The sequence below is a fragment of the Pelophylax lessonae genome, assembly GCF_965119305.1.
Source record: "Pelophylax lessonae genome assembly, chromosome: 4".
Lineage (NCBI taxonomy): Eukaryota > Metazoa > Chordata > Amphibia > Anura > Ranidae > Pelophylax > Pelophylax lessonae.
Genome location: NC_138771.1, coordinates 63468628 through 63495523, shown reverse-complemented (window position 1 = coordinate 63495523; position 26896 = coordinate 63468628). Strand labels below are relative to the sequence as shown.

General features: G+C 45.1%; 1 pseudogene across 1 annotated transcript in view; it reads left to right on the top strand.

Moving 5' to 3' along the window:
• The window catches only part of LOC309552507, a 158846-nt pseudogene that overhangs the window by 62596 nt on the left and 69354 nt on the right, over positions 1-26896 (top strand). Inside the window, exons 5-7 of the transcript in view lie at positions 14157-14649; positions 17388-17506; positions 17830-17935. The product of the transcript in view is annotated as an uncharacterized misc_RNA (transcript). The remainder of the gene's footprint in view (positions 1-14156; positions 14650-17387; positions 17507-17829; positions 17936-26896) is intronic.

Genomic DNA, 26896 nt, shown 5'->3' with positions numbered 1-26896 from the left:
TCCTTGGTTTGCTGGGACCTCACGTGTCCAAGCAACCAGTGACGTCCCGTGTATGCGCCCCACCCCACTCCTTCTTTCTACCGCTCCCGACTCACTCCCAGTCAGGCCGTGAGTTGGGACTAGATGTCAAGTGCACGCCTGCCCCCCTGCTGTTTGCGGCTCTTGGCTCTCGCATTTTCTGCCCCCAAAGGTATGTGAGTCACATTTTTAAGGGGGTTGCTTATTTTATCAAGTGCAGACTGATGGGCATATTTTATGATAAGGGACATGCTGATGGGCACATTTTATGTTAAGAGCAACGCTGATGGACACGTTTTGTTTTGCCCAACAGAGTGCCCCCTAACATAAAATGTGCCCATCAGCTTGCCCCTATTTTATGTTAAGGGTCACGCTGATGGGCAAATTTTATGCTAACGGTTACACTGATGGGCATAATTAATGCTAAGGGTCATGGTGATGGGCACATTTTATGTTAAGGGTCATGCTGATGGACACGTTTTGTTTTCCCCATCTTTCTGAGTCCTAGCACAGACTTGAGATTCGGATCTTGGCCCAAAGAAAATTTTAGAGGCCGGACCTCCTTGAATGTTAATTCATTACCCCTGGCCTAGGCCATCTTTATGTAGAGAAACAATTCTTTTTTTCAGATCCTCAGAGAGTTCTTTGCCATGAGGTGCCATGTTGAACTTCCAGTGACCAGTATGAGTGAGTGAGAGCGATAACACCAAATTTAACACACCTGCTCCCCATTCACACCTGAGTATCACTAACGAGTCACATGACACCGGGGAGGGAAAATGGCTAATTGGGCCCAATTTGGACATTATCACTTAGGGGTGTACTGACTTTTGTTCCCAGTGGTTTAGACATTTATGTGTGTTGAGTTATTTTGAGGGGACAGCAAATTTACACTGTTATACAAGCTGTACACTCACTACTTTTCATTGTAGCAAAGTGTCATTTCTTCAGTGTTGTCACATGAAAAGATAGAATAAAATATTTACAAAAATGTGAGGGTGTACTTACTTTTGTGAGATACTGTATAAACCTCAGCACAATTATTTAAAAAATAAAAATAAAACTCTTCCATTGTGTCTGATTTTGTGTACATTGAAAATAAATGGAGAGCTAACACTTCATCTGAGCCGACCATAAAGGATTATTTCACCTTTTAGCTAAGAATAATAAATGGCAATTTTTTAGCAGGTAAGAAATCGTACATTTACTTTTTTTTCTTTTAGGATCCTGTAAAGCATTGCACTGAGATTAGCAGATCCCGGGTACCATGCCGCTCTCCTTCACACTGGTAGTTAAAAAAAAAAAAAAAAAATCGGTTGGCAGCTAACAGGTGAGAAGAGAGAGTTGGGGGGAGGGGAGACTTAGCCCCCTGTATACAGCTCCAAGATTTACAGTTTGTTTCTCTTGATCCCTATAATCCTATCTATCGATCCCTATATCCCTCACAATCCCTATACATGTGTACATATGGGGGGAGGGGTGACCTGTCATCAATGGGGTGGAAGGATCCAATGAAAGGGTGTCGGTTATTTTATATCTATTAATATCCACAACACTTACCAATCCCAGTGTCGGTATTTCGGGGAGGTCCATTGGCTTTACGGCCGAGACCAATACATCTGAGAACGGCTCTGGCGCAGCCGCGCACAAAAGCCCGAGCCCTCTTCATTTTGGGGGGCTTCTTGGTTGGGGTATCTGCAGGATGGTCACTGATACCTTCTTCCATAGCTGCTCTTCCTATGGGGGGTTTCTCTTTGGTGTTTTTCAGAGAAAAAAGCTGTTTACATTTAAATTGGTTCATTATTAAGAATAATGAAACACGCTTTAAACGTACAACAATGAAATCGCAATGAAATTGAATTCAAATGAAATCAAATCCAATGAAATCGTATGAAATATCTCAGCAGAGATAAAGACAGGTCTTCACTGGTCAGCGTCAACACTTGTCTCAGTGATTTCCGGCTCCTGCGGCTCCTTATATAGGCTATGGCTCCTCCCACTGGTCATGTGACTTTTTTTAAATCTCACGATGACTCAGCAAAAAAAAATAACTGACGATTTTTCTTAAAGGAGCCTCGTCCTTGTTTGTGAGCTGTGTGAATTCAGGCTGTAGGCTCAGTATACGGATCTAATAGGGATACGGCTCCTGTAATAACATGTTTTTCTGGAAGTGACCGTTATTTTCACTGACATTTAACCCTTACAGTCCCATGGCTGAAATAAAGATCTGTATTCCTATGATAAGACGGTGAATGGAGTCTTATAAATCCTCCCAGAGATCAAATCTTCCCATTTATTTCATCATTCTTACAAAACAATTATTTTTCCACTTTTTAACCCTTTACCTGCCAAACCATTTTTTTCCCTTTCAGCTTTAAACCCTTTCACTACCAAATTATATATTTCATTGTTTTTAACAATTTAACATTAAAACCAATGTCCCCCCCCCCCCCTTTCATTTATTAACCCTTTCACTGCCAAACCAAATAACCCCCTCCACACACACTTTAACCCTTTCACTGCCAAACCTTTTTTTTTTTTTTTCTCATTTCTTGCCCATATGTTAAAATATAAATAAAGGAAAACATTTTTATTTTTAGTTTTGGATGGAGTGGAGAGGGATTAGAACACCTGTTAGGTTTTTATCGCTGTGTGCGCCCCCTTTTGGGATATCCACTCTCTTTGTGTTTCATGTTTACCATTACCACCAAAAGTGAAAGAAAACTCCAATATTTGGGTTGTCACCAGAAGCAGAATTAGAGGGGAAATCTTCCAATGGGGACACTAGTTCTGGTGACACCCTGGGATTATGTCACTTTGGGGGATTTTTCTAACTTTTGTTTTTGGCTTTGGGACAGGAAGTGAAGGGAAATCTCCCCAATGGGGACACAGATGGCAAAGAAATCCTGACAGAGGTTCTATACCTCCCTTACTCTATTCTAAATGGGGGAAAAAAATGTATTTAGTTCTATTTTAACATTTAAGTTGTATGTGGGGGGGGGGGGGGGTGATGGGGAGTCTGAAAGAGGGTGCAGCATATTACACATGGGGCTCAGCGGGGGTGGAGTGTCTGCAGACACGAGCAACTGCTACATTCAGAGAGGGGGAGGGGAGAAAGCTCAAATAGTTATTTTGAGGGTCATTTTAACCCTTTCACTGCTGGACATTTTTATGTACCTTTTTCCATTTTTTTTTCCAATGTGCTAATTGCTCATTTCTACCCTCAAAGCATTCCATAGTTTGTGAAGTGTTGAAGGCCCCGCCCATTCACACCTCTGACATACATCTGGATGGGAAACGCCCATTTTTTCAAGCGTTTTCTTTTTTTTACCCAACAAGCATAGAGCAGTCTATTTGTTTCATTGGGCCGCCCTATATGCGACAAACATGGCAATGTAGCGCATGGCGTGTTCCGGGTCACGTTTTTTATTGTTCGCAACGATTCCTCACATGTGGGGTTTGAATACCGTTTACATATATGTGCGCGACTTGAATATGCGTTCTCTTCTGCATGCGAGCACTGAGGGATCGGGGCATTAAACGTTTTTTTTTTTTCCTATTTATTTTATTCTTTATTTTACACGGTCCCTTTCATTTCTGTCACTTTTATTCCTATTACAAGGAATGTAGACGTCCCTTGTAAAAGAATATAAGGATAAGGATGACCGGTCCTCTTTTTGGAGGGATGTAGGGTCAAAAAGACCCCAAATCTCTTCTTTACCTTTAACCACTTCCCCCAAATGTACGCCCCGTACGTCCTTGGGTGTCAGTGGTAATACCGGGATGGTGGGGGCACCTACAGGCATCATCTCCGTATCATTGTTTGCAGCCAGCGAATTCTGTACAAAGCAGAAGTCATCTGAGGGGCCAATTAGCCACTGGATCACTTCTGCGGGTTCCGGAAGGCGGTCCCTCCCCTGCCCCCGCCCCCACCACTCCAGTCCCATCGTGGAGGCCAGGAGTGGTGCGGCCGGGGGCGATGGTTGCCCTGTACAGAGAGAGAGGAACTGCCATCATTCTCCTCTCTCTTTAACTCTGCAAACCGGGAGCGACGAGTATTCATCATTTCCCGGCTTTGACCCCTTTGTTCACCTGTCCATCAGTGACCAGAAAAGCAGCGGATCGGACCGATCTCAGTCTGATCTGCTGCATGGGGGACCAGAGGAGAGATTTGGGGTCTAATAGACCCCAAATCTCTCCATAAAGAGGACTTGTCACAGCCCATGCTGTCACAAGAGATGCTGTTCATCCCTTGGGATACAATAAAGTTATTACCAAAATATAAAATAAAGAAAAGGGTAAAAAATTGTTTTTTTTTGTAAAATAAATAATAAAAAAATAAATAAAGCGCCCCGTCCCACTGTGCTTACGTGCAAATGGAAATTGATACGTTACTCCCGCACACATATGTAAACGTTGATCGCACCGCACATGTGGGGTATTGTTGAACGTCAAAGCGATGCGATAATTCTATCACCAGACCTCCTGTGCAACTCTAAACTGGTAACCAGTAAAGGCATTTAAAGCGTCGCCTATGGAGAGTTTAAAGCAATGTAGTTTGCTGCCATTCCACGGGCAGACGCAATTTTAAAGCCTGACATGTTAGGTATCTTTTTACTCTGCGTAACATTATCTTTCACAGTATACAAAAAGATTGGGCTAAGTTTATTGGTTTATTGTTTTTTTATACTTGAAAGTGTTTTTTTCCTAAAAAAATTGTGTTTAAAAAAAACGCTGAGCAAATACCGTGTGACATAAAAAAATCGCAACACACACCATTTTATTCTATAGGGTCTCTGCTGAAAAAAAAAAAAGTAATTTTCTAGCAAAAAAAAAAAAAATAGATTTTTACATGTAGGAGCGAAGTGTCAGAATAGGTTTGGGAAGGAGGGGGTTAAAAGCAAATGCTTTCAAAAAAATAATAATGTTTACTTCCAGCCTGGACTGGAAGTCACGTCATGACGTCGCTCCAAGGTCATAGAGTGGATGAAAGAGTACTAACTCTTTGATGGTTTATGGGAGCAGCTGGCCGCAACGCCAGATCCTTTCTCAGGTGAACTGGCGGAAACGGTAAGCCCGGGAAACACCGACGAGTGTTTCATGAGCCACTTGGAGCGGTTTCATGAGAAAGCTGGGTACTGGGGTTTTGGGGGATATTTTCAGCTATAATCCCGGGAAACCACTTGCAGATTCCAATGGATATATACGTATTGCAGGTGGCAAGTGGTTAAAGTAGATCTCATATAAGCTTTAATGCTAATTTCATGTTATGCAGCTTTCATTAACCCCTTACTTACTGGGCACCTAAACCCCCTTCCTGCCCAGGCCAATTTTCAGCTTTCAACTCTGTCACTTTTTGAATGACAATTGCGCGGTCATGCTACACTGTACCCATATGATATTTTTATCATTTCTTTTCATAAAAATAGAGCTTTCTTGTGGTGGTATTTAATCCCTACTGGGGTTTTATTTTTTTGCTAAACAAACAAAAAAATGTTATGTTAAGGGTCATGCTGATGGGCACAATTTATGTTAAAGGGCACTCGAATGGGCATATTTTATGTTAAGAGCATTGCTGATGGACACGTTTTGTTTTGCCCGTCTCTCTGAGTCCTAGCACAGACTTGAGATTCGGACCTCGGCCCAAAGCAAATTTTAGCGGCCGGACCTCCTTGAATGTTAATTCATTACCCCTGGCCTAGGCCATCTTTATGTAGAGCAACAATTCTTTTTTTCAGATCCTTAGAGAGTTCTTTGCCATGAGGTGCCATGTTGAACTTCCAGTGACCAGTATGAGAGAGTGAGAGCGATAACACCAAATTTAACACACCTGCTCCCCATTCTCACCTGATCTCACCTATCACTAACGAGTCACATGACACCGGGGGAGGGAAAATGGCGAATTGGGCCCAATTTGGACATATTCAGTTAGGGGTGTACTGACTTTTATTGCCAGTTGTTTAGACATTAATGGCTGTGTGTTGAGTTATTTTGAAGGGACAGCAAATTTACACTGTTATACAAGCTGTACACTCACTACTTTACATTGTAGCAAAGTGTCATTTCTTCAGTGTTGTCACATGAAAAGATAGAATAAAAGATAGAATATTTACACAAATGTGAGGGGTGTACTTACTTTTGTGAGATACTGTATAAACCTCAGCACAATTATTTAAAAAATAAAATAAAACTCTTCCATTGTGTCTGATTTTGTGTACATTGAAAATAAATGGAGAGCTAACACTTCATCTGAGCCGACCATAAAGGATTATTTCACCTTTTAGCTAAGAATAATAAATGGCAATTTTTTATCAGGTAAGAAATCGTACATTTACTTTTTTGTTTTAGGATCCTGTAAAGCATTGCTCTGAGATTAGCAGATCCCGGGTACCATGCCGCTCTCCTTCACACTGGCAGTTAAAAAAAAAAAAAAAATCGGTTGGCAGCTAACAGGTGAGGAGAGAGAGTTGGGGGGAGGGGAGACTTAGCCCCCTGTATACAGCTCCAAGATTTACAGTTTTTCTCTTGATCCCTATAATCCTATCTATCGATCCCTATATCCCTCACAATCCCTATACATGTGTACATATGGGGGGAGGGGTGACCTGTCATCAATGGGGTGGAAGGATCCAATGAAAGGGTGTCGGTTATTTTGTATCTATTAATATCCACAACACTTACCAATCCCAGTGTCGGTATTTCGGGAAGGTCCATTGGCTTTACGGCCGAGACCAATACATCTGAGAACGGCTCTGGCGCAGCCGCGCACAAAAGCCCGAGCCCTCTTCATTTTGGGGGGCTTCTTGGTTGGGGTATCTGCAGGATGGTCACTGATACCTTCTTCCATAGCTGCTCTTCCTATGGGGGGTTTCTCTTTGGTGTTTTTCAGAGAAAAAAGCTGTTTACATTTAAATTGGTTCATTATTAAGAATAATGAAACACGCTTTAAACGCACAATGATGAAATCGCAATGAAATTGAAATCAAATGAAATCAAATCCAATGAAATCGCAAGAAATATCTCAGCAGAGATAAAGACAGGTCTTCACTGGTCAGCGTCAACACTTGTCTCAGTGATTTCCCGCTCCTGCGGCTCCTTATATAGGCTATGGCTCCTCCCACTGGTCATGTGACTTTTTTTTTTAAATCTCACGATGACTCAGCAAAAAAAAAATAACTGACGATTTTTCTTAAAGGAGCCTCGTCCTTGTTTGCGAGCTGTGTGAATTCAGGCTGTAGGCTCAGTATACGGATCTAATAGGGATACGGCTCCTGTAATAACATGTTTTTCTGGAAGTGACAGTTATTTTCACTGACATTTAACCCTTACAGTCCCATGGCTGAAATAAAAATCTGTATTCCTATGATAAGACGGTGAATGTTGTCTTATAAATCCTCCCAGAGATCAAATCTTCCCATTTATTTCATCATTCTTACAAAACAATTATTTTTCCACTTTTTAACCCTTTAACTGCCAAACTATCCCCCCTTTCAGGTTTTAACCCTTTCACGACTAAACTATATATTTAATTTTTTTAAAAACTTTAACTGTAAATCCAATGTTCCCCCTTTCATTTATTAACCCTTTACTGCCAAATCTGTTTTTTTTTTCCATTTCTTGGCCATATGTTAAAATATAAATAAAGGAAAATGTTTTTAGTTTTGGATGGAGTGGAGAGGGATTAGAACACCTGTTAGGTTTTTATCGCTGTGTGCGCCCCCTTTAGGGATATTCACCCTCTTTGTGTTTTATGTTTACCATTACCACCAAAAGTGAAAGAAAATTCCAATATTAGGGTTGTCACCAGAAGCAGAATTAGAGGGAAATCTTCCAATGGGGACACTAGTTCTTGTGACACCCTGGGATTATGTCACATGGGAGGATTTCTCTAACTTCTGTTTTTGTCTATGGGACAGGAAGTGAAGGGAAATCTCCCCAACGGGGACACAGACGGCAAAGAAAACCTGACAGGGGTTCTATCCCTCCCTTGGGGAAAAATGTGTCTTTAGTTCTATTTTACCTTTTAACTTGTATGTGGGGGGAGTCTGAAAAAGGGTGCAGAATATTACACATGGGGCTCAGAGGGGGTGTAGTGTCTGCAGACACGAGCAACTGCTACTTTCAGAGAGGGGGAGGGGAGAGCACTCAGATAGTCATTTTAACCCTTTCACTGTTGGAAATTTATTTATGTATTTTAATTTTTCCAATGTGCTAATCGCTAATTTCTGCCTTCAAAGCATTCCATAGTTTGTGAAGTGAGGAAGGCCCCGCCCAGTCATACCTCTGACATACACCTAGATGGTAAATGCCCATTTTTTAAAGTGTTTTTTGTTTTTTTTACCCAACAAGCACAGAGCAGTCTATTGATTTCATTGGGCCGCCCTATGTGCGACAAACATGGCAAAGTAGCGCATGGCGTGTTCCGGGTCACTTTTTTTATTGTTCGCAGCGATTCCTCACATGTGGGGTTCGAATACCGTTTACATATGAGGGCGCGAGGTGCATATGCGTTCTCCTCTGCGTGCGAGCACTGAGGGATTGGGGCACTAAAGGTGTTTTTTTTTCTTATTTATTTTATTCTTTATTTTACACGGTTCCTTTCATTTTTGTCACTTTTATTCCTATTACAAGGCATGTAGACATCCCTGGTAATAGAATATAAGCAGTGGCGGCTGGTGCCGTTGGGGCGCAGGGGCGCCGCCCCCTTATCCATGCTTCCGACCCCCTAATCTACATGCGGGCGCCGGATGCATGGACTTCAATGTGGCTTTTTTTTTTTAGCCATGTGATTAGAGCAAGAGGCTCTAATAGGCTAAAAAAAGGGTGGGCTCAGGGCGCAGAACACAAATGAAAATTCGCTATTGTCACACGGATCCTCCTCCTCCTTGCCAATCAGGAAGCGGAACTTGAGACCCGTTTCCGGATTGGCCAAAAGGAGAAGCCATGGAATTGGGCATTGGGGAGGAGGGATGAGACGCAGAAAACAGGAGGAAGAAGCCGAAGCCGCTGCCTGCTGCTGCAGATATCCAGGCAGGGTGAGTGAGCGGGGGAGATCCTGCCTGTCCTCTGTCCTGTCCCCTGTTTCCTGTCTCCTGTCCTGCTAAGGTCCTGGGGAGGGGGGGTTATGGTGCGCGGCCTGGTGGGGTCCGCAGGGGCCGCCCCACGGGTGCTCCATGGGCCATATAAGGATAAGGATGACCGGTCCTCTTTTTGGAGAGATGTAGGGTCTGAAAGACCCCAAATCTCTTCTTTACCTTTAACCACTTCCCCCAAATGTACACCCCATACGTCCTCGGGTGTCACTGGTAATACCGGGATGGTGGGGGCACCTACAGGTATCATCCCCGTATCATTGTTTGCAGCCAGCAAATTCTCTACAAAGCAGAAGTGATCTGAGGGGCCAATTAGCTACTCGATCATCAATCACTTCTGCGGGTTGCTGAAGGAGGTTCCACCCCCCTCCCCCGTCTCTCCAGTCCCATAGAAGAGGCCGGGAGTGATGCGGCCGGCGGCGATGGCTGCCCTGTACAGAGAGAGAGGAACTGACGTTGTCCCCCTCTCTATGTAACCCTGGAAACAGGGAGCGACGAGTATTCATCATTTCCCGGCTCCGCCCCCTTTGTTTACCTGTCCATCAGTGACCAGAGAAGCAGCCGATTGGACCAATCTCAGTCTGATTGGCTGCATGGGGGGGCCATAGGAGAGATTTGGGGTCTAATAGATCCCAAGTCTCTCCATAAAGAATACAGGACATGTCACGGCCCATGCTGTCACAAGAGATGCTGTTCATCCCTTGTGATACAAATAAAGTTATTACCAAAAAATAAAACAAAAAAATGGTATATATATTTTTTTTAAATAATAAATTATAAAAAAATAATTAAAGCGCCCCCGTCCCACTCTGCTTATGCAAATGGGAATGGATACGTTACTCCCGCACACATATATAAATGGTGATCGCACCGCACATCTGAGGTATTGTCGCGAACGTCAAAGCGAGAGCGATAATTCTATCACCAGACCTCCTGTGCCACTCTAAACTGGTAACCTGTAAAGGTATTTAAAGCATCGCCTATGGAGAATTTTAAGGTCCGTGGTTTGCCGCCATTTCACAGGCAGACGCAATTTTAAAGCGGGAATTGTTAGGTATCTTTTTACTCGGTGTAACATTATCTTTCACAGTATGCAAATAATTGGGCTAACTTTGCGGTTTTATTTATTTTTTTATTCTTGAAAGTGTTTTTTTTTCCAAAAAAACGCTGCGCAAATACCATGTGACAACAAAAATTGCAACACCCATCATTTTATTCTGTAGGGTCTCTGCTAATAATTTTTGCTAATAATTTTCTAGCACAAAAAGTAGATTTTTACATGCAGGAGCGAAGTGTCAGAATAGGATTGGAAAGGAGGGGGTTAAAAGCAAATGATAACAAAAAAAGTATTTTTTCGCTTTAAAGGAAAAAAAATGTATTTACTTACAGCCTGGACTGGAAGTCACGTCATGACGTCGCTCTGGTCCTCCTCCCTGTACTAATGACACTGGCAGGGAAGGGCTAACCTAGGGGTGACCAAAGGGTTAAATGTGAGCCTAGGGGAGTGTTTTCTAACTGTACAGGGGAGGGACTTCTGGAATCAACACAGAGACCTGTGATTCTATATAGAAGGATCACAGGAGCTCTGTGATCATTCCAGAGAGAAGAACGGTCAGCTGTGTTTACAACATCCGACCGTCCTTCTCTCTCAGCGGGGATCGATCGCGGGTGCCGGTCCTGTGATTTGGATTTGGCACCCCCGCTTCCTAATGGGGAAAGCACGCTCCTGCGAACCGACGTACTCAAACGTCGGTTCTTGCAGTCGAGCCAGCCTGCCACAGTATATCTGTAAGTGGTTAACCCCTTAATGGCCCTGGGTTAACCCTTTCCCTGCCAGTGTCATTATTACAGTGCATATTTTTAGCACTGATTACTGTAGTAATGTCACTGGTATCCTCAAAAGTGTCAAAAATGTCAGTTAGGGGTCCGACCTGTCCGCCGCAATGTCGCAGTCCCGCAAAAAATCGCAGATCGCCGCCATTACTAGTTAAGTCGCCTGTCACTCTCCCCTGTGTAAAAGCACAGATCACTCGGTCCTGCTATGTAGGACCGTTGATCTGTGCTGTTAGACACACAGCCACATCCAATCACAATAAGAAACACGCCCCTAGGGACACACTTGACCCTTCCCGCTCCAATAAAGTTAACCCCTTCCCTGCCAGTGTCATTTTACAGTAACAGTGCATATGTATAGCACTGATTACTGTAGTAATGTCACTGGTACCCCCAAAAGTGTCAAAAATGTCAGTCAAGGGTCTGATCTGTCCGCCGCAATGTCGCAGTCCCGCAAAAAAAATCGCAGATCGCCGCCATTACTTGTTAAAAAAAAAAAAAAACAATAAAAATGATAAAAATCTTTCCCTTAGTTAGTAAACGCAATAAATTTTGCGCAAACCAATCAAAGTACGCTTTTTGCGTTTTTTTTTTTTAACAAACATATGTAGCAGAAAACAAATTGGCCTAAAATGTTAAAAAATTTAGATTTTTAAATTTTTTTGGGGGGGAATTTCATATAAAAAATGTGAAAAATATTGATATTTTTGCAAAATTGTCGCTGTTTTTTTGTTTATAGCGCATGATCAAAAAATCGCACAGGTGATCAAATACCACCAAAAGAAAGCTCTGTTTGTGGGAAAAAAAGGACACCAAATTCTTTTAGGTACAGCGTCGCACGACCGCGCAATTGTCCATTAAAGTCACGCAGTGCCGAATCGCAAAATAAGCCCTGGTCAGGAAGGGGGTAAAATCTTCCGGGGCTTAAGTGGTTAAGTTAACACAGTGTCGAATTGCAAAAAATGGCCGGGTCATTAAGGGGGGTAAATCCTTCCCGTCCAGAAGTGGTTGAAGGGGAATTATACAAAAAAATGATTGGTTAAACCCACCAGTGCTTTTTATAAACCGCTATATATAGATCAGACCATAATAAGGAGGAAGGAGGGACGCATGGCACGCCCCCAGGCCAAGCTTTGGAACACAAGACACGCCTCCATACATAGCTTTGGCCCGCAAGACACGCCCCCGACTGAGCTTTGGCCCGCAAGGCACGCCTCCAGACTGGGCTTTGAAACGCAAGGCACGCCTCTACCACTGGGTAGCGATGTGTTAGACGAAAGGCACGCCCCCTATTGCTGAGTCATGAAACGAGCACGGTCACTTACGCAGGACATGCCCCTAGTGGGCAGGGAAGGAGGCGGGCGCCCTCTAGCGTGCTGTGCGGGGCGGTGGCACGTGGAGGAAGTACATTGTTGTAGGTTGGTGACAAATTCGATCTGTGTGTTGTATGTCACCCCCATATATTTATAACTTCATTGTATGTCACCCCCATATATATATATATATATATATATATATATATATATAAAACTTTATTGTATGTCACCCCCATATTTATATATATATATATATATATATATATATATAACTTCATTGTATGTCACCCCCATATATATATATATATATATATATATATATATATATATATATATATATATAAAACTTTATTGTATGTCACCCCCATATTTATATATATATATAACTTCATTGTATGTCACCCCCATATATATATATATATATATATATAACTTCATTGTATGTCACCCCCATATATATATATATATATATATATATATATAACGTCATTGTATGTCACCCCCATATATATATATATATATATATATAACTTCATTGTATGTCACCCCCATATATATATAACCTCATTGTATGTCACCCCCATATATATATATAACTTCATTGTATGTCTCCCCCATATATATGTAACTTCATTGTATGTCACCCCTATATATATATATATATATATATATATATATAACTTCATTGTATATATATATATATATATATATATATATATATATATATAACTTCATTGTATGTCACCCCCATATATATATGTAACTTCATTGTATGTCACCCCCATATATATATATATATATATATATATATATATATATATATATATATAACTTCAATGTATGTCACCCCCATATATATATGTATATAAAACTACATTGTATGTCACCCCCATATATATATATATATATATATATATATATATATAACTTCATTGTATGTCACCCCCATATATATATATGTAACTTCATTGTATGTCACCCCCATATATATATATAACTTCATTGTATGTCACCCCCCCATATATACTGTGTATGTATATATATATATATATATATATATATATATATATATATATATATATATATATATATATATATACTGTATATACCTACATTGTATGTCACCCCCTATACCGTCTCCATGTCCTCCTATATATAATACATTGTATCAGTGTGTATATCACCCCCTATACCGTCTCCATGTCCTCCTATATATAATACATTGTATCAGTGTGTATATCACCCCCTATACCGTCTCCATGTCCTCATATATATAATATATTGTATCAGTGTCTATGTCACCCCCTATACCGTCTCCATGTCCTCCTATATATAATACATTGTATCAGTGTGTATATCACTCCCTATACCGTCTCCATGTCCTCATATATATAATACATTGTATCAGTGTGTATGTCACCCCCTATACCGTGTCCATGTCCTCCTATATATAATACATTGTATCAGTGTGTATGTCACCTCCCCATATCGGCTCTATGTACAATCTTTTAACCTGTCCCCATTGTATCCCTCATTTCCAGCCATGGCAATAGTACTCAGATTATAGACCGGCCTCCCTTACATCTCCTCCAGCCCCTGCTCCTGTAATCTGCCTGTATAATAGGGATGTTTCCTGGAATGTGGCATCCCCTGCGTTGTTCTTAGGTGTAGCGCACTGACAGCGCCTCCTATGAAGACACAAGCTGCCAATTATTGCTATTTTTTTTATGATTTCTGCATGTGTGAATGGCTTACCTCTGTATCTACAGAACAGGAGCAGGCAAGGATCTGCAGTAAAGTTTAGATCTCACCTGGCAGCGTTTTTCTTTTCCTGACTGCTGATTGGCTGCCATTAACAATGTCATTCTCACATTATCTTTCTGTACTATTCTCACAGAGCTATGTACCATCCCCCGGCGGAGGCCATATTGTGTCAGGTGACCACGATCCGCCATGTCTTGGTGTGCGGTGGGACTAGTCCAGGTCGGGCGGACAAGGAAGACATTTCCAGCGTCTCTATTACTGCAGTGCAGAAGGCTGGCGGCCGGACGGCGGAAGAGCGATGATCTTCTGGAGTTGTGCCGTCGTAGGTTCTTCCTGTTGGGGGAGAAGATGACTCCGGCCTCTGTTCTAGGAGGACGTCATGGCCTGGGGCCCCTGGGAGCCCAAATGAAAAGGAACATGGTAAAGGAATGGTGGGACGCCATGGTGCTGCACCAGGAACAGGTTCTGCCCATTGACTCTTTGTGTCACCTACCAGGAACATCCAACCCTTCACCAAGACCACTGCTGAAGACCCTCCCCAAAGCCCGTCTGGACCGCCTCTAAAACCAGTCTAACCCAGGAGGAGCTGGAAAAGATGGCCGGTCCTCGCCAAGATCTCCTATATGGTAACAATGACACAAATAGAGATGGGCTGAACACCCCCGTTCGGGAATTCTGCCACAAACCCATTAAAGGCTATGGGGTGCGAACATAAGAAATCAAAAGACCCCATTATGAAGGCTTATATGCAAGTAATTGGCCTTAAAAAGGGTATGGGGGCTGGGTACTACCCTGGGGGACAAGTATCAATGCAACATTTTTTCACAGGAGTAGTGATTTTAATGATGCTTAAAGTGCAACAATAAAAATGAAAAAGTGCCTGGGGGGGGGTCCCCTTAGTCTGCCTGTAAAGTGGAGCATCTGTACCATGTATAGAACCTGCTGCAGCAAAGCAGACATTTATCAACTAAAAAAAAAAAATTAAATCACATTTAAATTGATTTGCAAGTGCTGGCACCCAGCTATTTAAAAAGGAAAGAAGGAAACGGTGTGGGGTCCCCCCAGTACTTACCAGACCCTTATCCAAGCATGCATCCTCCTACAAGGGCCTCTTACACACAACCTTGGGCTGTGTTTGTGGGGGTCTGTGGGCAAGGGGCTTATCGAAATCTGGCAGCCCCCTTTTAACAAGGGGGCCCCCAGGTCCTGTTCCCTCCCCCCTCCCATGGGAATGAGTAGGGTACCCCTACTCATTCACCAAAAAAGTGTCAAAATAAAAAAAAAACAGTAGACAGGTTTTTCTTTTTACAATTTCTTTATTAAAAAGAAAACAACGCTGTCCTTCAATGTAGATCCATCGTCATCGTCATCGTCACCACCTGACCTAAAAAATACAACAAAATTGCTCCATCCACCGCAAAGGCAAACCACCGAATGTCTGGCTTGCCGTTTGACAGTTCTTATATAGGTAAGGGCGGGGCCACCTGGCAACATCACCTGGTGGCACTGCCCCCCTGTGATGTCATTGACCCAGCAAGTATTGGTGAGGTCACAAGGGGGGGCGGTGCCACCAGGTGACATCAACTGACATCATCAAATATGACAGTTCTTCGGTTAGGACGGGGCCACCTGGTGACATCAACTGGTGGCACCGCCCCCCAGTTATGTCATCGACCCAGCATGCACTGGTTGGTGATGTCACAAGGGGGGCGGTGCCACCAGGTGTTGCAGCCAGGTGGCCTCGCTCTTACCTAATATAAGAACTGTCAAACGGCAAGCCAGCCATTGGGCAGTTTGTCTTTGCGGTGGGCGGAGGCATTTTTTTTTCCAGGTCCGGTGGTGGCGGCGTTGTGATTGACGATCGATCTACATTGGAGGACAGCGGGTTTTTTTTAGTTTTTAATAAAGGATTTGTCAATAACCTGTCTACTGTTTTAGTTAATTTTGACATTTTTTTTTGATGAATGGGTCGGGGTACAATGTACCCAATACTCATTCACATATGGCGGGCAAGACCCGATTCTGATGCCCGCAGACCCCCCACAACCACACCCCAAGATTTTGGGGAAGAGATCCTTGTCCCCTTCAACATGTCCCCTGCCCCAAAGCACCCCTGCCTGTTGAGGGCATGTGGTCTGGTATGGTTCAGGAGGGGGTGGGGGCCCACACTCATCATTTTCCCACCCCACCCCCACCCTTTACCTGACTCCCCTGCCTGCATGCTCTGATAAGGGACTGGTATGTATTGTGGGGGGAGGGGGGGGTTTGGGGGGCCCCACACCGTTTTTTTTTGACTGCTGATGGCTCATTGGTTGTTAAGGACGCTGTAGCTGGCTTCCCGGCCGCTCCTTTACAATCAGCTTATACTGCACCCTTATTGGGCAGAGCTTGCGTAGAATGCGCTGTGCGGCACAGGGAACACCCAGCAAACACCCTGCAAATTTGGGTGTTTGCCGAACGGGGTGAATAGCTAATAATAAGCTCAAACTCCTGCTGAGGCTGAACCGTTCGCCCAACACTAGACACAAACTACTGCAGGATATGTCACCATTGTGGGAGGGGCAGAGACACAATCTACTGCAGGAAATTTCACCATTGTGGGAGGGGCAGAGTCACAAACTACTGCAGGAAATGTCACCATTGTGGGAGGGGCAGAGACACAAACTACTGCAGGAAATGTCACCATTGTGGAAGGGTCAGAGACACAAACTACTGCAGGAAATGTCACCATTGTGGGAGGGGCAGAGACACAAACTACTACAGGAAATGTCACCATTGTGGGAGGGGCAGAGACACAAAACTGCAGGAAATTTCACCATTGTGGGAGGGGCAGAGACACAAACTACTGCAGGAAATGTCACCATTGTGGGAGGGGCAGAGACACAAACTACTGCAGGAAATGTCACCATTGTGGAAGGGGCAGAGACACAAACTACTGCAGGAAATGTCACCATTGTGGGAGGGGCAGAGACACAAACTACTGCAGGAAATGTCACCATTGTGGGAGGGGCAGAGACACAAACTACTGCAGGAAATGTCACCATTGTGGGAGGGGCAGAGACACAAACTACTGCAGGAAATGTCACCATTGTGGGAGGGGCAGAGACACAAACTACTGCAGGAAATGTCACCATTGTGGGAGGGGCAGAGACACAAATTACTGCAGGAAATGTCACCATTGTGGGAGGGGCAGAGACAAACTACTGCAGGAAATGTCACCATTGTGGGAGGGGCAGAGACACAAACTACTGCAGGAAATCTCACCATTGTGGGAGGGGCAGAGACACGAATTACTGTGGGAAAATTTCACCATTGTGGGAGGGGCTGAAAATGTTGACTTTTTAAAATATTTTTCCAATTTTAGGTGCCTTGTATTATTACCCCCCTTGTTTGGAGCTCCTGAACAGAAAGTTGCCTTTTGGTATCGCAGAGGTGGGGAGATGTTTTCATCCAATCTCAGACAACAAGGATCTGCACCTGCAGGTCAGCCATCTTGTAATGCACCTAGTAATGGGGGGGGGGGTCTAAATTAGTGTGCAGAATACAATGTATTTCTCATTTGTCTTTTACCCACAATGCAGTTTGTTAGTAACTCTCAGGTGTGTGCGCTCTGATTAATACCGGGGAAGGAGATTGGAGGTCACATGGGTTCACAGGCCACCGATTTAATCAACTGGTGCAAAATCCTAAAAACAAGAGATAGAATCCTACTGACAGCGATAAAGTGATAAAGTTCAGGAGTAGAATTGATTTTTATGAGGTTATTAAGTTCCTGTAAGTTGATAAATTTTACTTTCATGTTCTAGGGTGGGGGAGAGGACGGCGGCCTCTCTGGTCTGGTTCAGCTCAGCCAAGACTTGCGCTCAGTGGCGGGACTACTGGCTGCGGCAACGGCTGCTGTGGTGGAGGAAGGTGAGCGCCCTGTGATTGCTGAGACATCTATGGGGGTTATTTTTAAGAGATGAGATACACTATATTGTCAAAAGTATTGGGACGCCTGCCTTTACACACATGAACTTTAATGGCATCCCAGTCTTTGTCCGTAGGGTTCAATATTGAGTTGGCCCCCCCTACTTGAACTACAAGTCCCATGAGGCATTGCAAGGCTGACAGTTACAAGCATGACTCCTAAAGGCAGAGGCATGATGAGACTTGTAGTTCGCAACAGCTGGAGGGCCCCAGGTTGAGCATGCATTCTGTATAGTGTAACCTTCACAAGTAGGCTGTAATAGCAATTCATTAAACAGAGTTGGAACATTGCTGATACCTGTGTAGCTTACATCATAGAGAACTACACTATGTCAAAAGTATTGGGACACCTGCCTTTACACACACATGAACTTTAATGGCATCCCAGTCTTAGTCCGTAGGGTTCAATATTTAGTTGGCCCACCCTTTGCAGCTATAACAGCTTCAAATCTTCTGGGAAGGCCGTCCACAAGGTTTAGGAGTGTGTCTGTGGTAATGTTTCACCATTCTTCCAGAAAAAGTGTTCCTTTAAATTTTTGAGCAGTGTATGTGTGTGTGTCTATTAGAGATAAGGGCCATACACACTATCAGATTATCTGAAGACTTTTGTCTTCAGATTTACCTTTTCTATGTAGTGCAAGGGCCTGCCGGATTGCATACAAATTGAAAGTGTTTAGGTTTGACCTCATATTATATGGTTTTGGTAAGTCTACAGACAAAAGTCTTCAGATAATCTGATAGTGTGTATGGCCCAATAGACCGATATGTTTTTTTCAGGGCCGATACCGATATTTTGGTCACAATGTTTCGGTATCGGCCGATATGGGCCGATATTTTGTACATTTTAAAGTTTTGAAAAATAAAGACAATTTTTGACACAAATCTGGTACTGAACATGTTAATTTTTGTTTAATGCCTACTGGCGGGCTTGCTGGCACCCTGTGGTGGGTGGGTGGCTGGCTGGCACAGGGGTTGTGGGTGGCTGGCTGGCTGGTACAGGGCCTGTGGTTGGCTGGCTGGCACACTGTCTGTGGGTGGCTGGCTGTCTGGAATCCTGTGGTGGGTGGGTGGCTGACTGGCTGGTACAGTGCTTGTGGGTGTCAGGTAAAGGGCCTGTGGGTGGCTGGCTGGCTCACTGGTACAGGGCCTGTGGATGTGGGTGGGTGGCTGGCTGGTACAGGGCCTGTGGATGTGGGTGGGTGGCTGGCTGGTACAGGGCCTGTGGATGTGGGTGGCTGGCTGGTACAGGGCCTGTGGATGTGGGTGGCTGGCTGGCTGGCACCGGGCTGCTGTGGGTGGGTGTATGGCTGTGATACAGTCTCCGTGAGACTAGGCCCGACTCCAGAGGAGGCTGTCCAAGGCGAGGGAGGCGGCCTAAGAAGGCAGAATGAAGTCACAAAAATATCGGCCAGTTCCAAGGCCGATACCGATATATCAGGGAAAGTGCATTTCTCTATCGCTCATTGACAGACGTAGTCTTCTTGATTCTCAAGAGCTGGGTTATGTTGTCTCCGCAGGAGTAGGACTAGGCAGAAAGACAAAACGTTCTGGCTCCACCTTAGGGGCAGTCCCTGAGGGTATATCCTCCCTCTCTCTGCTACAGGGAATCAGTTTTTTTCTGTCTAGTCAGGAGTAAGGACCTAAGCTCCTTGCTGGGATCTTTTTGGTCCTGGCAAGATTTTTTCTTTAGAAGAAATATTTTTTAGGTAGTTTTTTCTCCAGTGTTTTTCCTGTGAGATCTTCAAGCAAAAAACGCCGGACTGGGCGACACTAGTGGTCACCCCAGCCGGCCTACGAGCGCGCGCAGACCATGGCATTGCGCTTGGTCGGCCGCGACACATTCAAGTAAGTATGCGGGGCCGGGCGACGGGCTGGATGTTGAGATCCAGTGGTCACCCCGGTTTCTGCCTACGAGCGCGTGCAGACCAGAGCTCCACGCTGGGTCGGCCGCGACGGAGTCCCAGTGGAGGGACTGACCTTGCGAGTTAAAAGTCTCGCTTGGACGCCAGGAACCAGAGAGTCGAGGCGTCCGGAGTGGTCCACAAACCCCCACCCTGGTGGAGAGGGTATTGTGAAGAGAGGGTGCCTGTCGGTTCGGTATGGTGAGTAAACGTTCCCTTTTTTCTTTCCTCGTTATGAGGCAGTATGTATTATGGGCCCCTCCATACATGGTCAGTATATATCTGACACTAAAAGTCCCCCTTGTAAATACAGTATGTGTTTGTGGGAAGTGGACTTGGTTTGAGAGCTAACACTCTACCCAGCAGACTGTAGCATTACAGCAGACATAGGAGGTATAATCCTACCTTATTTGTAGTGTATCTCCTGTAGATCTATCAATCGCCACTCAGCAGAGATGCAGGTGGATGTGCTGGGAAAAACGATTTCGGCGGTCCGCCGCCATTTTGCCGTAGACCAGGTGCATGCATGTCCTCAGGTCACGCCGGCCGCCATGTTTTTGGAGTCTAATGTCTCCTATATGGGGGCGGCCATGTTTCATGAGCCCAGCTACCTCGTGGAGAGCTGGGAACGCCGGAAGGCGTACACAGGGGGCGGAGCCACGTCCTTCTACCTGGGAAAAAGCAACAGCTCCTTCCAGTCTGTAAAGACAGACGCTGACTGCAGTTGGTTGGAAACTTTACTGCATCGGTTGGTGAGCCTTGGGGGTCCCTCTCTCTCTCTGTGGGATCGAGAAGCAGGTACTCTGAGGGGCGCTATTGCGCTAGGGGGAGACACATAAAAAAAAAAAAAATTAAAAAAAAAAAAAAAAAAAAGAGGTATTTTTTATTTAAAAAAAAAAAAAAAAAAAGTTTTTTTGTGTTTTCTGGCAAAGGTGTCCTGAATTATCATGGACCCTGCCACTCATGTATCTCCTCCGGATCCCCTCGAGGGGTCTGCGGGATCCTCCAGCACCCCACTGACGATTAAATCATTGTCCGCTATTATGGAAGCTTGTGTCCCGGGTGGAAGTGGCTTGTCAGGGACAGGGCGCAAGTAAGCGACCCCCGCCTAACCCCTTATTATCTGAAACCTCGGATTCAGACTCTGAGCCTATTTCTGCAGTTGCAGGTACTTCATCTGGTATTGGTGTCTCGTGTACTGTCTTTTCAGACAGTGAGGAGGATGTTTCGGCATCAGCCATAGCCAGAGAGGAAGCGTTGGTAAACGCACTCATTGTATCTGTTCAAGAGACCTTAAGATTACAGGGTATTCCGTCAGAAATAGCTGAAACTGAAATCCCTTTTGGGACTAAAAACGCATCTAGTGGCGAAGGTTTTTTCCATTGCCCAAATGTTTTGGCAATCCAATCAAAGAAGAATGGAGTCTGCCAAAACGCATTTCTACTATTTCTAAACGCATTAACAGGCGTTATCCGTTTGAGGAAACCCTCATTAAGAAATGGACAGAACCACCTGTGGTGGATTCACCAATTGCTAGATTGAATAAAGCCACGGTTATTCCTTTAGAAGACGCCCCGTCTTTTAAAGATCCAGTGGATCGCAAGATAGAAGCTATGTCTCGCACCATGTTTACCTTGATTGGATCAGCTTTCAGACCAATAATTGCTATTGGTCTGGTTTCGCAGGCTGTAACTGAATGGACCAAGTGGTTACGCCGGGACCTAGAAGAGGTCCCTCAGGCGGTATCAGATTTGTTGGAACAGATGATACAGGGGTTACAGTTTGTGTGTGATGCGGCGTTAGACGCCACTTCATTATTGGCGCGAGCATCTGTCTCAGCTGTGGTTCTCAAGCGTACACTGTGGCTAAAAGGTTGGTTAGCCGACCAAGGTTCCAAAAAAGCATTGGCTAATTTCCCCTTTTTAGGAGAGCGTCTATTTTGAGCCAACTTAGATGAGATCATTAAGGATCTCACGGGTGGAAAGAGCACCTTTTTACCGCAAAATTTTAAAGGTAAAGGAACTCGTCAAAGACGAGGGCCTTCTTTTTCTGCTCACAAGAGGTTTTTTTCGTCCCGCGGGTGAAAAAATTAAGTCCTCCAAAGCTCCTGCAGGAGGCGTCAGGGGTCGTTGGTCGGGCAAGCAAAAGCCCGCCCCCTCTAGACCTGAAGATAAACCGTCCAAAGCCTGAAGGTGCGCCCCCCACTCATAACTGGGGTGGGGGGACGTCTTCGCCGGTTCCCGGATCCATGGCTTTCCAGAATCCCGGACAGATGGGTTTGCGAAGTCATAAGGTCAGGGTACAAGATCGAGTTTCGATCTCTCCCACCGGCGCGATTCTTCCCTTCCAATAGCCGACTATCCCCGGATCGTTTAGACGATCTGTGGAGAGCAGTCACAGATTTACTACAACAAGGAGTTGTAGTCCACGTTCCTTGGACAGAACGCTTTCAGGGGTTTTTATTCAAACCTATTTACAATACCCAGGAAAGAGGGCAAAGTGCGTCCAATTCTGGACTTAAGGGCACTCAATTCTTTTGTCTACATAAGAAGATTCAGAATGGAGTCCATTCGCACAGTAGCAGCCTTTCTGCATCCAGGGGATGTCCTAGCGTCCATAGACATCTAGGACGCATATCTTCACATTCCCATTTTCGCAGGACATCAGCGGTTTCTACGTTTTTCCGTAGAAGAGAACCACTATCAGTTTGTGGCGTTACCTTTCGGTCTCGCCACGGCTCCGCGGGTCTTCACGAAGGTGTTGGCCCCAATGTTGGCACTTCTGCGCCAAAGAGGCATATCGATTCTAGGTTACCTAGACGATCTTCTGCTTCATGCAGAGTCTCCTCAGACCTTGCTACAAAACATAGAAATTACTATGATTTCTTTACAGGAATTCGGGTGGCTGGTGAACCAGCAAAAGTAATTTCTGGTTCCCACCCAGAGGCTCGAATATCTGGGTCTAATTCTAGACACAGTCAGGACAAGAGTTTTTCTTCCGGTAGGGAAACTCCGAAAGATTCAATCAGCAGTCCACCAACAGCTGGTCTTCCCTTCGGACTTGCATGAGGGGTCTGGGGTTGATGGTGGCTTCCTTCGAAGCAGTCCCATTTGCCCAGTCCCATACCCGAATTCTTCAGCAAGAGATTCCTCTCAGATGGAATCGGAATCCGGAATCCCTGGACAATCAGATCCGATTGAGCAAACAGACCAGAGAGTCTCTGGTCTGGTGGCTTCGGTCTCCGATGCTCAGCCAGGGAAAGTCATTTCTGCCAATATATTGGACGACAGTGACCACGGACGCCAGTCTATCCGGATGGGGAGGAATTCTCGGTCAGTTATCTGTCCAGGGACTTTGGTCCCCGGAAGAATCCAGGTTACCGATAAATGTATTGGAACTGAGAGCGATCAGACTTTGTCTGATTCACTGGACCGAGCAGCTCCAGGGCAGCCCAGTTCGGATCCAGTCGGACAACGCCACGGCCGTGGCTTATGTCAATCACCAGGGGGGCACCAAGAGTGTCCGAGCGGCCAAAGAAGTGGCTTGCATTCTTCGCTGGGCGGAACGATTTGTTCCAGCAATCTCTGCGGTGTTCATTCCGGGGGTGGAGAATTGGCAGGCAGATTATCTCAGCCGTCAGACTCTGGATCAGGGGGAATGGTCCCTCCATCCAGAAGTTTTCCACCAGTTGTGCCTACGATGGGGCACCCCGGATATGGATCTGTTGGCATCTCGATTCAACAGGAAAGTTCAGAGATTCGTGGCTCGCTCCCGCGATCCTCTAGCAGAAACCGCAGACGCACTGATCGCCCCGTGGGGGCAATACCAGCTAATGTATGCCTTCCCTCCTCTTGGGTTACTGCCAAGACTTCTTCGCAAGATAGAGGAGGAAGGAATTCCAGTAATCCTGGCAGCTCCGGACTGGCCTCGTCGAGCTTGTTACGCCGACTTGGTCAGACTGATGGCGGACGTCCCGTGGAGACTTCCTCTCAGGGAGGATCTACTGTCTCAGGGACCGATCTTCCATCCTGCTTTACGATCGCTGGTTTTTAACGGCCTGGTTATTGAGACCCAGGTGCTGAAGGACAAGGGATTGTCAGCTTCAGTTATTCCTACTCTAGTTAAAACAAGGAAAGCGACTTCCAGAAAGATTATCATCGTACATGGAAGTCTTATATTGTGTGATGTGAATCCCTTGGGTTCCATCTACATCTTTATTCGGTAGTCCGAATATTGGCTTTCTGCAACAGGGAGTTGAGCAGAAGCTGGCCTTGAGTGTTATCAAGGGTCTGGTTTCAGCATTTGCTATCTTCTTTCAGAAGCTTTTGTCTACTCATTCCTTGGTGCGGAATTTCATCCAGGGGGTGCGACACCTGGCTCTGCCAGTGCACGCGCCGTTACCATCCTGGGATCTTAATTTGGTGCTGTCGGTTCTTCAGACACCTCCCTTTGAAAATATCAGGGAGATTCCCTTGCCTACTTTATCCCAGAAGGTGGTCTTCTTGGTGGCTATCACTTCTGCACGCAGGGTGTCAGAACTGGCTGCATTATCCTGTTGTTCCCCAGATCTGGTGGTTCATAGGGATAAGGTTGTTCTTCATCCGAATCCATCCTTCCTTCTAAGGTGGTTTCAAAGTTTCATTGAATAAGGACAGTGTATTGTCCTTCCTATGTCCTTAGCCCAATCATCCTCGAGAATTTGCATGGCATTCCGTGGATGTAGTTCGGGCGATCAGGATATACTTGAATACTACGGATTCAATTTGTAAGACGGATTCACTGTTTGTGATCACGGATGGCCCTAAGAAGGGGTTGCCTGTTCTGCTGCGACCATCTTTAGATGGATCAGACAGACGGTGGTATAGGCTTATTTTATCTAAGGGTCGGGATCCCCCGTTCCCTGTTAAGGCGCATTTTACTCGGGCGCTTAGAGTTTCCTGGACCTTCCGCCATCAGGCGTCAGTGGTTCAGGTTTTCAAGGCGACTGTTTAGTCGGTTCATACCTTTACAATATTGTATAAGGTTTATGTGATGGCATCGTCAGATGCCTCTTCTGGCTGCAAGGTTCCTGCAGGCCACTGTTTGAGGAGACTGTTGGTCTACCTCGAGGATTTGTGGGGTAGGTCTCATCTGTTTACTCGATGAGTCCTTTGATACTTCTGGTTGGCTCCGGTTGGGCCTTCTAGATTGGATTTTGATTCTGTCAATCCCACCCCTCATTTTGTGGCACTGCTTCTGGATGTCCCAGCTCTTGAGAATCAAGAAGACTACGTCTGTCAATGAGCGATAGAGAAAAATGGATTTTTGTAAGATCTTACCGTAAAATCCTTTTCTCTTAAGCTCATTGACAGACGTAGTACCCGCCCCTCTATCATTGAGTTGGGTTGGGTTAAATTCTCTGTACTGCTTTAAAACAGAACTGATTCCCTGTAGCAGAGAGAGGGAGGATATACCCTCAGGGACTGCCCCTAAGGTGGAGCCAGAACGTTTTGTCTTTCTGCCTAGTCCTACTCCTGCGGAGACAACATAACCCAGCTCTTGAGAATCAAGAAGACTACGTCTGTCAATGAGCTTAAGAGAAAAGGATTTTACGGTAAGATCTTACAAAAATCCATTTATCGGCCACGCCGGTAATTGGTCTATCCCTAGTGTGTGTGTGTGTGTATATATATATATATATATATATATATATATATATATATATATATATATATATATATTGTATATATAGTGCTCAAATAAATTAAAGGAGCACCTTTGAATCAGAGTATAGCATCAAGTCAGTTAAACTCCTGGGATATTGATCTGGTCAGTTAAGTAGCAGAGGGGGTTGTTAATCAGTTTCAGCTGCTTTGGTGTTAATGAAATTACCAACAGGTGCACTGGATGGGCAAAAGGGGACAACCTTCAAAACAAAAATGGTTTTACAGGTGGAGGCCACTGACATTTTTTTCCCTACCCATTTTTTTCTGACTGTTTTTCACTAGTTTTGCATTTGGCTGGGGTCAGTGTCACTACTGGTAGCATGAGGCCATACCTGGACCCTATAGAGGTTGTACACGCAGTCCAACTCCTCCACGATGGCACATTAATCCGTACCATTACCAAGAGCAAGGAGGAGATTCCAGGAGACAGGCAGTTACTCTAGGACAGTGTTTCTCAACTCTGGTCCTCAGTGCACACTAACAGGCCAGATTTTAAGTATTACCTTGGAGAGATGCAGACTAGAATTCTGAAATCACTGAGCAGCAAATTATATCACCTGTGATGTATTTCAGTTATCTTGCAAACCTGGCCTGTTAGTGTGCCTTGAGGACCGGAGTTGAGAAACACAGCTCTAGAAGAGCTGGACAGGGCCATAGAAGGTCCTTAACCCATCAGCGGGACCGGTATCTGCTCCTTTGTGCAAGGAGGAACAGGATGAGCACTGCCAGAGCCCTACAAAATGACCTCCAGCAGGCCACTGGTGTGAATGTCTCTGACCAAACAATCAGAAACAGACTTCATGAGGGTGGCCTGAGGGCCCGACTTCCTCTAGTGGGCTCTGTGCTCACTGCCCTGCCTCAGTGAACACCAGAATTGGCAGCTCCACCACTGGCACCCTGTGCTTTTCACAGATGAGAGCAGGTTCACCCTGAGCACATGTGACAGACGTGAAAGGAAGGGAGAGATGTGGGCGCTCTGGTGAGGAAGGCTGTCTGGTCCTTTGTTGCGGTAGAACGGTTGCACTGAGGGCAGCACTTGTGTGAGAAGCAGCTCTATAGGATCATATAAGGAAAGAAAGACGCCTCTAAGTGCAGAATTCTAAGGATTTATTATTTGATGCAAGGGATTAACCACTTTACGACCGGCGCACGACGATCTACGTCGGCACTCAGCCCCGGCCAGGCAAACTGACGTAGGCCTACGTCAGCACAATTTGCCGGCCCTGTGCGCGCTCCCGCGCGTCCCCGCCGCCGATGATGACTCGATTGGGTTCAGAACCGATCAGTCATCAGGTCCA